The sequence below is a fragment of the Ixodes scapularis genome, unplaced genomic scaffold (genome assembly GCF_016920785.2).
Source record: "Ixodes scapularis isolate PalLabHiFi unplaced genomic scaffold, ASM1692078v2 PGA_scaffold10__122_contigs__length_95168666, whole genome shotgun sequence".
NCBI lineage: Eukaryota > Metazoa > Arthropoda > Arachnida > Ixodida > Ixodidae > Ixodes > Ixodes scapularis.
The window spans coordinates 75,973,698-75,985,604 of NW_024609836.1; the positions used below are offsets into that span (position 1 = coordinate 75,973,698).

Sequence of the window (11,907 nt, forward strand, 5' to 3'; positions counted from 1 at the left end):
TACGTCAGTGAAAACACCCTATAGGTGGTATTCACTGAGCCTGCAGGTTCGATTTTTCCAGGGAGCGCCACCGTCGATCCGCCATCTTCGAGGTCGCGGTGTGACTGGCTCGGGTACGCGGTCGACCATTCGTAGTGTGTGCTAATTTGATATAGTTGAAGAAGCTTCGTTGAACAAAAGAGAGAAAAAGGTTTATCTCGGGGGCGGGCCATTTTAGTTTCCTTGTTGCTGCCAAGTATCGTGTGTAAAGGCTGAACCGCATGTAAGCAATTTAGCGAGCGATGGGACGTGACGAGCGACAGCGACGACGACCCGTTTCGCTTTTGCTCGGTCACTCGCGCGACGAGGCAAACCGCATGAAAACGACGGGAGCAAGCGACCAAGGCGATTAGCAACGTTTTCTAGATATCCAAAAACCGAGCGATGCGACGACCGACCATGGGAAATCTCCGTCACTCGTCGCCGACTCCCGTCGCTCGCTAAATCGCTTTTACATGCGGTTCACCCTTCACTGTCGCTCGTCGTGTAGCTCGGTTTTGGGATTTCTAGAAAACTTAGCGCTCATCGCCTTGGTCATGTGCTCCCGTCGCTTTCATGCGGTTTGCCTTGTCGTGCGAGTGACCGAGCGGCAGCAAAGCGGCAGCGAAGCCGGTCGCCGTTGCTCGTCTCGCCGCTTGCCAAATCGCTTACATGCGGTTTTCAAATCGCTCGGGCTAATGAAAAATGCACCGCATTTTTTATAAGCTGCGCACTCTGTGAGCCGCACGGTATGTTTCTGCACAGGAACGAACACCAAAGGCACTACGTATGTACGACAGAGAGGCGATGGAGCAACACGGTTACACGGCCGTAGTGCAGAAAATCCGCTAGAGAAAAACAATAAAGAAACTAGCAAAACAAACCAAAGAGTAATCACACCGTGCTACAGAAGCACCAAAGTAGAAAAATCAGTTCTTGCAAGAGCTACCGCCGTGGGCACGGCGCGTGACGCGGAGCGCTTCATTGAGCCGAAGGAGCACGCGGCCGCGGTGAACGAGTCCGATAGCGACGAAAACTAACTAAAACACACAAAAAATACTCCTACGGCGTTTTAAAAGTACCAAAGTCTAAGAATAACCCCTAGTTTCGGTCAAAAAGACCCTTTAAAGTTGTAAAATGCTAATAAATCATGCTCAAAAGGTTCGGCCAGACGACACCCGCGATAGAAAGAGACCTCGAAGATGGCGACCGTGGTGGGCGATGCCAGCGAACCTAGCGAGTGACGTCAAGTGAATGTCACCTATATTGACATTGACAGGCACAGGTCAAATTGTTGAGCGACTTTGTGGCGAGCTCTGTATTTGCACTTGTACCACTATTGCACGTAGCCCCTCAATTGCAGTAAAGATATAATAGGCCTTCACAAACGGTTGTAACACACTCAGGCTGTGGTCCAAGATTTACTGGATCTTACTCCAAGGAAAGTGTTTTGTACCTTCACATTCGCAAACCTACCCGTATCCAGCGTTTTTTAATCTGTGTTGTCACGTGACACGATCTGCCAGAGTGCCTCGGATCCATTTGGGTAAAATTTGGAACATAGCCCCAGTCACACAGAAGCATAAATGTGTGAATCCCTGTCTGGAATGGATGCCAATCGACTACTTCCAAAAATCCCTGCGCGCAACACTGCATGCATTTATGGGACCTCTTTGGCCATGGAAAGGAGTGGCATGGTTTCGAATTCGATTGCCCTATTGGCAATGCAATGCATCTCAGCACTGCATGAAAATAAAGTTGGCACTGGCATGCAGTGCGCCCATTCTTCTTTGTGAGAGCCCCCGTTGAAACAGGTCTGCTGCGGTCGTAAGGACCTGCCTAGACTTATCGAGAAGTAGGAGTATGACTGGCTGCATCCCATACCTTTCTGGCGGCTTGGCTGCCACTCCAGAGTGCAATATGACCCTCCCAGATCACAGATCATATAAGAAGCCCATTGAGGGCAACATGGACCAGCATGACTGTCCCGTATACTTCTTCCACATGCATTCATAGTCCTGTTTACATGTGCACAAACTACAAACTCTACCACGTAAGAAGCCCCCCCCCCCCCCCCCCCCCCCCCCCCCCCCCCCAAAAAAAAACAAAAAAAACTTGCTCCACCATTTTATCTGTATCGGTGCGCAACACCTACACTATTATAAATTTAAGGAAAGTCACATATTCCAAAATGTGAGCACAGTATCTGGTCGTGACGGGACGTCATGAACTGAGGTTGGCAAGTCAAAATTGACACTGTGGCCAAGGGATTTATCAAGGTGCTTTGCATTGCACTATGCCCCTAGGATTGCTTCGATTTTGCATGAGGTTTATATATGCTGTAGGCTGTGCAAACAATGCCAAAGGGAAATATTGTTCATGAAGTGCTCTTTCTTACTTTGCCTTGCTTTTTGCCCTAAAGACGTCTTAGTAGTTGGGTTGCACCAAACAAATCCCATGACATTGCCGGCAAATAGAACGAAAATGTTGAATGATATGGTCTAACTACATATTTTTGTGAAAATGTGCCACCAAAAATTATATGTAAATGATATTCCAACTCTTCCAGGCTCCTTGGCTGCTTCAATGTACGAAGACTGCGGGTTCAGACCCACATAAAGGTGCCTAAACGCGGAACATGTGCACACTCCACAGCGTCCCGAAGACCAGTACGGCAGTACATCCTGGGGTTCGTAACCAAGGCGCGGGACATTCTCCCACAAAAATAGGAATCTCCTGGCTTTGAAATTTTTTCAATGCAGTGAGGTGCGATAGCACAAAATGGGGTTTTTAACGAGCAGCACTTTCAGAATTTTTACAGATACTTTCTGCAAAATGTAGGGGAAATTTGTGACATCATTGTCACAGTGTTACTTGACACTGAATGTTGCATGACATCACGGGACACTGGCGTCACAGGATGATGTCGCTTGACACTGGCGTTTCGTGATATCATGACACTGATGTCACGTGACACTATAAGGTCACATGACATTGTGACATGCGATGAGACCAACGCGGCTAAGAAATGTCCGTGGAGAGTTCCTAATAAAGCTGTCACTTTGAAGAGCTGCTGCATTTTTGTTTGGGAATTGCGACGAACGTCTTTGATGGGCCCAAATAGAATGGCAAGCTGCAGGACCGACTCGCCGACATCGGCGCCGTTGACCCCGAAAACTTTGACGAGCCGAGGACAATGCCTGGAGCTCGTTTTTGGATATGATTCCAATGACTCGCGTTGCAGCTTGAACCATGATTGAAAAGTGTTAGTAAATAAGCCTTTTAAAACAATGCAGACTAGAATGCATTTCTTTTACTTTTGCTATACATGTTTCTTTGTGACATCATTTTGAATGTTTTGCCCATATATGATGAAGGCTCCTCTTTCTATTTTGAGGGGATTATCTCTAAAGTTTAGAGGTGCTCGGTATTTCACAGGATATTGAACATACTGTAAACAACTTTATTTTTGTGGGCTCAATATTTTGCAAATTGGGTGAGTTGTATTTAGAAATCTTTCGCAGGCTCGAAATTTCACGAATCGGGGCGGTATGCTGTGTATTTTCACCATAGGTAAACATATTCACGGGACCTGTTTTTTTGCGAATCGTAGGCGATTTGTGAAATTAATGAAATTAGGTCCTTACGAAAGTTAGGTCGTTTACAGTAATTTGCAAGTTGTCGTGTGCTCATTGTATATGCAAATGATTCTTGTCCATTCACCCTCTTTTGAACTTTGCAGGTCAAAGTCTCTGGGCAATGTCTTCACAAAACTAGGGTGAATGATGTATTGTTTGCTGCCTTGGAAATTGTGCCAGGCCAACCTATGGCAGTGGGTTCTTATGTATGGGAATGTGACAGCAGTGGATCAAATATGGCATGGCCTCATCTCCAATATTTGTTGAACCCCAACTTGTTGATCCACCTTACCTAATCTGTAACTGTCCCATCCTGAGAAGTAGAGCCAATGTACTAATGCCATTGTCTTGTACCTTTTGTTGTTACTAGGCAGCAGAAACAGTTCTGCAATCACACCACCATTTTACTTTTTTTTTTCATTGTGTTTGGTGTTTTATATTGTGTAAGTGTTTTGTATTTTATTGACTGTCCTTGTATTTTTTTCTCGTGTGGCTTATAATAGATTAAGGTTTTGGATATTGATTTTTTAACATTATCTTGTTTAGCAGTATTGAATTGGATATTCAGTGACAGCTGGCTTTTTATTTGTGTATTCTTGGCTTTGGGGTTCATTGGTTTTATGCATCCAAACCACTGATTTATTTGCTGATGTATTTGCAGATAGGCCTCCGCTGTACTGCACCTCCGGTTCCTTTTTTTTGTTAGTGCCCTGAGAGAACACTTTTTTCTGTTGTGACCTGCTCTCTAGCTCTTTGGATCTTGAATTATGCAATAACTGCTTCCCTTTACCTGTTGTGTGCTGTATTTGCCTGTTGAGATCTGCATTTACCTGTTCAGTGCTGTTTTACCTGTTGGGTGCTGTCAACCACAATCCAAGTTCTGAAACTAACTTTCAAAGCTTGTCTTCTTTCTTGTGCCCTCCCCCTTCCCTCCAACAAATGTTTTTTGTCACTGCAGGCCCTGACAATGGACAAGGAAGCACTGATTGCATGGATGTCAAGGGCAACCTTTCTTCCTGCGAAAATGGGCCGGACGTGCATCTGCAGAAAATGGATGAAAACTGGGACAAGCACCAGTGTCGTTTCTGCGCTTACTTCAGCCGTTCTCCGGCGAACGTTACTATCCACGAAAGGAAGCACACAGGAGAAAAGCCCTTCATTTGCCAATTCTGCCGCAGAGCATTTGCAATCAAGAAGACCTTGCTGAACCACGAAAGAACTCACACGGGTGAAAAGCCATTTGAATGTCAGTTTTGCCAGCTAGCGTTTGCACAAAGGATAAGTTTGGTGCATCATGAAAGGATCCACACGGGGGAAAGACCGTTCATGTGCAACGTGTGCGGGAGCGAGTTTGCACGTAAGTCGAGCTTGGTGGATCACGAGAGGACCCACGTGGGAGAGCGGCGGTACAGGTGCGAGACCTGCGGAAGAACCTTTAGACAGAGGGGAACATTAAGAAGGCACCAGAAAAGTCATGACGTATTGCCTGTCACCTAATAACTGAGAAACATGTTGGCATCCGAGGCCACTAGTAAAACTCCACCTTGTGTTCACCCCTTTCTGAGAAACATGGATGTGTCGCATCTGTGGCCATGAGTGTTTGTGTCAAACTAAATGTTTTCGTCATTTTGTATTTTGCATATTCTCTTAGAAAAATAAAAACGTGAAAAAGTTTGCAGTTGCATTTAAATTTAGTATATGGATCAAACCGTCACATGCAGAGATGCATTTTATGAGTAATGCAGTGGACACTAATTCCAGTCTTAACCGTCCAGGCATGCGACACCGTGTCTTTGCTCGTCGCCTCAAGAAAAAAAAAGTTTTACGCATTGTTCTTGTGCCGTGCAAGTAGTTCTTACAACATTTGTTGTCAGGGGAAGAGGCTATGCTTTTGGCGTTTGAACCGTGTACATGATAAGGCAACATATCTAGAATGCACCTACATATATCTTAATTTTCCACATAAAGGGGAAAATTCAAATTACTTGGCGAAGAGCCTGATTTTTTTTTTTATCAGGGTTCTTGAGGCGAAAACGGGTATATTCGTTTCCCTTTTGCACACTTTTTTGCTTGTTACTGCTTTCGAAGCTTTCATAAAGACTTCTCAGCCTGTCTTAAGTCCTCTGCCCTACCTCTAATAAACAAAAAATCATTTTTTTTTTTTTTTTTAATTTGCGTTGCGTGGTTGGCGGAGCTCTCGGTGCAGGTGTTTGTTAGCCGGTCAAATCCGTTCGGAAGTGACCGCCTTCAACATTCTTAGAGGCCGCGGTGGTACGCCTCATTATAAAAGCATAGTCGGGCTTCTGTAAGAATGCAATTCTGCATTAAAGAAAACTGCCTGAGGCAATGTTTTGTTAATGTAGAATGAGACTAGAGAATTGTACCTTTTATTGTTTTACTTGACTATAAATCAGCTGTTGCAGTTAAAGGGATACTGAACTGAAATTTGGATTTTGCAAAATAAGGCCCCAGAAGCGTTGAACGGGACACTACGAACTCCAGAACATCACTCGTACATCGATATCTCAAGTGGATGGCCGTATTTTTGGAAAAGAAAAGCGCGATCAAGCGAGGTCTTTGACATCATTGTCCTCCGGGAGAATTTGAGAATGAGGGGACGCGGCCTCGCTTCGGTTCACCCAACACCTGTTCACCAGCTTGACACGGGGCGTGGCGAGGAGGAGAGGGAACGGGAATCACGACGGTGCCTTGTCTCTTCGGTCGCCTCGTTGGTCGGGTTAATTCAATCGCGCACTTCTTTTCCAAAAATACGGCGATAGATATCGCCGTATTAGTGATGTTGTTGGGTTTTGCAACGTCCCGTCTATCCATCCAGCCTTGTTTTGTGAGCTCGAAATTTCGGCTCGGTATCCCTTTAGTTGCCAGGCTCTTTAAATCGACCACACCCGCAGATGGTGCATTTTCTTTTTTTTTGTAAAATTTGCAAAGAGGGAACTTACTTGAGGAAAAAGTAAAGGAAGAAAAACGTAGCGAAGCCACCGGTCTTTCGGAGCGCAAGTCGTCTGCTTCTTGTACAGGGATTACGATGATGTCAGAACGCCAAACTCTTATTGGCTGATTAAAAAAAAAAAAAAAAAAGTGGGTAGACCTCAAGGCACCTAGCATTGCGGTCGACGCACTGTTCTTTTAAACAAAGCCAATCAGAGGTCGGCGTCGTTCTGACGTCACTACAACTCTTGCACAAGAAGCAGACGACTTGCTCTGCGCATAAAATCCATATCCAGTGGTGCTCTACTTGGAGTATAAATACTTGTGTTCTATATTGATTGCTTGTTGCATAATCAACGTAACATATGATGCAGTGGTTGTGAATTTTTTCTTGCGAAAACGGGGAAGATACCATACTTGAAAGCTGGGCGTGTTTATTAAAATAAAATTTTTATTCAGTTATAAGGTGCACCAAAAATAATTTTGGAAGTTGAGGAACGATAGAGCCGTCCTCTGACTGCAGAAGAGGCTCGCCGGCTTTCCCTAGAGTCTTCACTAACAGCTTCCTGTTTGTTTCCTGGGGCCAGCAGACGCTCTCGCGTACGGGCTTTCGCCTATCTGCTTCGCCTCGCACGCCCCCTAGGACACAGTTTGCTCTTTGTGCTAATAAAGATTATTATAATTATTATTATCATTATTATTATGTGTAATTGTTGACATTGCTTTTTTTTTCTCACCATAAATTCTACTTGTCGCCAATGTATAAAACCTGACTTTAGGGTTCCCGCCACACCCGAGCAAGTCTGACGGCGGGTGACCTTTTTAAAACGAGCATAATGTTATACATTATGATCGTTTTGGGCATGGAGGTGTTAAATGCCATGGGCTCGATTGGGAAATTACAGTTCATATCTTTTGAACAGGCTTTCCGATTCTGGTTGCATCTTTAATTTAGGAAGCATGTAAAGCCCAAGGTATTATGGTTACCATGAAAGAACACCACTCAACGAAGGAAAAATAATTCTGGAAGGAATACGATTCAATATTCGAAATCGTCCGATTTGATTTAGAGTCCACCTCTCTCAAAAGTATGCATTTGAGGGTAGGTGGCTTAATTTCCCTTCGGCTCTATCAGTGACTGTAACGGAGTTTGACCTTTTTAGAGCAGGTCTTGTATCGGGCAAGATATTAGTTTGGAGCGGCCACTGACGCTTTTAGAGCAGACGACAACATCTGTTAGCACAACACTAACTTGAAAATAAAAAGGTGAACGCGTGGCTAAACTTTGATCATGACTGAGGGTTCCCTTTTGATACTGGAGCATATTACTTTTTACCTTTTGTAATACGAGTAGAAAGGGCGCAAAAGGGGCACACATTTTTCTTTTTAACAATAAGTCTCTGGTCAGAGCAGGTTCGATTCACAGTGGGTATTAATTAAAAAGAATGATAACAAATCACAGCGCAACACTCCAATCGGGATAAATATATATTTTTTAAATATTTTATTGGCACAGCTTTTTAAGATTAGAGGTCAACCTATAGTCAAGACTAAAGAGGGCAGAGCTCTAATAATACTAAGCATTGGCGCCGACTAAGGGGGGGGGGGGGGGGGGGGCGGGCGATAAATTTAAAACTGAAAAAAGAAAACTTTCTGCCTACGATACTGAGCATAATTTCCGAAACAATCGCGCTAAAGGCCCGTTCACAGATGCAGCGGAGCGCTACAAGCCTAGCGCTAACCTCGCGCTAAGCACGTGCTGACGGCAGTGTTCACCAGCTTTGTATCGCACCGTCAAAACTGTTGCTCATGGCATACGATGAGTAGCTGATGGCACGTGAGGAGCGCTACATCAGCGCTTCGCTGCATGTGAGAACCGGCCTTAACCCAAATGCTCCCCCAGGTCAGCCGCTACACCTAGCACTCTGGTGCAAAGCGGTGAAGCTCGACGCGATCACCGAGCGGCACAAGTGCCACGGTACTCCACCTCACGGACAAAGGCATGCGGTGGAGATGATAATCAAGTGATTTCATCAGGCGTACAAGACCCTTGTTCTGTACTATCACAATATCCGCCATCCCTACCATATGTTGCAGTTTAACTTCTGCAGCTTCTGTACGTGGTACAGAAGTGGGAGCTCAATCTAGGTAAGAGCAAGCCGATTAAACCGACTAAATGTAGCCGACATAACCAGGGATAGGGGGTACTAAATGGCTATCGTTGCCTGGCAAGGATAGCCATTTGTCCTCACCCAATGAAAAAGTGGCGTCAGCGGCGTAATTTTTGTTTTTTTTTGGGTGAGGACAAAAATTGTAAACTCAATAACCTCGCGAAAAAAGAAAAAAAAATTCTCGCCCAATATTTTGGTTCTTATTTCAGCGGTGTTTGTTCGTGTGTTTAGCAAATTTTCAGGCAAATAAAGAAAACGCCAGAGTACCCGTTAAAGACCCCAAACTGGCAGTGGTACTGGTGGTACTGCACTGGCTCATCTACAGCGTAAATTAGCAAACGCCGCACCTCAAACGCAGGCCGACCTTACGCTGTATAAACACGAGCGTCAAATTTGGTTTGGTTATGGATCCACCAAAAAACGCGGCAGTGAATAGCATGTGGTGAATAGGGGGTACCCTGGGGGGTCTCCACTGGACGCCATATTTGAGGGCACAGTTTAGAGCGCATGCTCCATAAAGAGCTCACATTCCAATGCCAAGACCGGTAGCTCCGGTAGCTCGTTCCAGCATGCACTCGGCAGGCGCGCACACAGCGCCATTGAATCGGATTTGATTTTGATTCAAACGTTTTTTATTAGCAGAAAATGAAATAACCGCCGTGCCGCTTGAAGCGTATTCATCTGGAACGGTGGCCCATTGAATCTGATCTAATTGAAGAGATGGTTGTGCCATCTATCGACGGAGAGAACAAATGCGAGCGTCGTTTCGTTTGCCTCCGTCAGCTGCCGCCACTACCATTGACAGTCGGTGAGAGAGCCTAGATTTGAGAGGGGAAGCAACTCAAACCAAAAACGTTATTAAACCCGTAGTGCGTTCGCAATTTAATGGCGGGCGCCTTGCGGCGCAGATTGGTTGCTTATGCCGCACATGCGCGCGTCGCAGCGTAGCAAGAAGGATATCACTCGAAAAAGCTGAGTAAAGCCCGGGAACACTTGCAGATGATTTACGCTTTCGCTTCCTCCGTTCTGTTATACTTCGTTTCACCTTATCTTGTACCGCAGCGAAGGCTAGAAGCGCGAACTCATAGCGTTGGCAGCTGCCCTTCTTGCACGAGAGCTGGTGCCGCCGAGATGTGTCCTGGAGCAAGGAACTCGCGCTTGTATCCTTTCCTACGGTACATCATAAGGTAAAATAGAGTATGGTAATTTGCAAGGCATCATAAACCTACGGGTATGGGCCTGCGGCCATCTGTGACGACCTAACTGTGCATAGTTAAATAAATAACACTAATAATGTTGCAACATTAACGCAAACGCGGCCCATAACCCGCGTCGCCTCAATCGAGCTTTGGGAGACCCTCTCAGATCTAGGCACACTGTGGTAACAAAGAACCGGGGTGCCATCTTTCGACGGAGCGGACAAACGCGAGCGTTGTTTGTTTTGTTGCCGTCAGCTGCCGCCACCATCGTTAAAAGGTTACGAAGTGTCTAACCGCTGGCTCACCTGCTTCATCCCATTTCATTCAAATAAACAACTTTTCCTTTCGCGCTGTCCATTATTGGATCCAAACCACCGAATTATAAAGTACTTACCTTCCTATTCCACCAATTTCAGTAACCATCCTCCTCTCGGACACTTAGTTCGAAGATTACTTTGTAGGAAAGTTGTACAAAGAGCGCCATTACTCGGACGCCTTTTCGTGTTTACAAACTGCGGCAATTAAAACTATGAACTGGTCTGAAGCTAATTTAATTAAAATTAATGCATCCCAGAACACAGCTAACATGTTTCCACCTTTTGAAACAAGTTAATATGACCTCCTTTTTACGGTTCCATACCTCTGGATGTCTATCCTCTGCATGTGAGCCTAAATACAACATACACCTTCTATAAAATACCTTGGCTTATTCTTTGACAGTGACCTCACCTATAACACTAATCTTGCTCATGTGTGTAAGAAAATTCGAGCAGTGTCTTGTTTGTTATACAACACTAGATATTTTATGCCACTATCCGTTCGAAAAATTGTTGCACATGCTCTAGTCTACAGTGTGCTCCGTTGCAGTATTACCGTGTATGGTCATTGTGCTCTCCGTTGGCAAATTCGTATTAATTCGATTCTGTGTTCTTTGTTAAAGTACATTTCCTATGATTTATGCCTTGTAAGGACATTGACGTATTTAAAGCATAGAAAAAACCGTAAGGGTGCAGGCGAGCTGGTGAATATTAACCATGTTGAATTAACCTGAGACTGGGGTAAAGAAGAAACGTCAGAACGTAGAAGGGACAGAAAATAGACAGGACGACGCCTCATTTATGCAGTGTTGTGCCAAATACTCAACAAAAGAATTTAAATACCCATTTGAAATAGTATTTACAGTAGTATTTAAGTTACTTTTACTACGAACTAGTAAAAATATTTCGTTAGAGTAATTGAATTACATTCGAAGATACTCGGTTGTAAGCATGGTAATATAAGAATAAAACAGTCAAAACTCTACTTGTGATGACTTCACTGAAAATTACATTCTGCTGTGATCTTTACGACTTCCAAGAGGCGACTTAGCTGCTGCAATCTAAGTTTACATCGAAATAATTTGGGAGATGCAACATAATGGGTACCGAAAGATTTTAGATTGAGACGTCGTCCTGTCTATTTTCTGTCGCTTCTACGTTTTGATGCTCTTCTCTACCCCAGTCTCAGGTTAATTCAACGTGGTTAATATTTAAAGCATTGCATTTTCCTGATTTTAACTCGCTATTGATGGAAACTGTTGTTATAGGCATTTTCGGGATAGTCAATTTAAAGTCATGTATGTAACTTCGCATATTCTTAAACCCAAAGAGCGTTACCGGATACCTCGATGTTCGACAAGATTTGACAAGATTTGGAAAAGAAGAGCTCGTAGTTATTATGCACCAGCATTTCTGAAAAAACTACCCTCTACTATTCTTAATGTAACAACAAAATACAAGCTGAACAAAGCCCTGAGAAATTTTCGTTTACAATGTGCTCACTAGTTTTTTTTAATTATTATTCTAATTTCATTGCTTGGATTTTATTTCACATGTTTCCTTATGCATACGGCTGGTTTCACTGGTTGTAAGACGCTGCCAGTCAAGCCCAATG

The 11,907-nt window shown here is 44.3% G+C and overlaps 1 long non-coding RNA gene across 1 annotated transcript; it reads left to right on the forward strand.

The window, feature by feature from the left end:
• The first annotated feature begins 2,549 nt into the window (after positions 1–2,549).
• LOC121834824 lies at positions 2,550–5,330 on the forward strand. Its single transcript, XR_006077338.1, has 2 exons — positions 2,550–2,707; positions 4,615–5,330. It is a non-coding gene; the product is annotated as an uncharacterized LOC121834824 (long non-coding RNA).
• Positions 5,331–11,907: the final 6,577 nt, after the last annotated feature.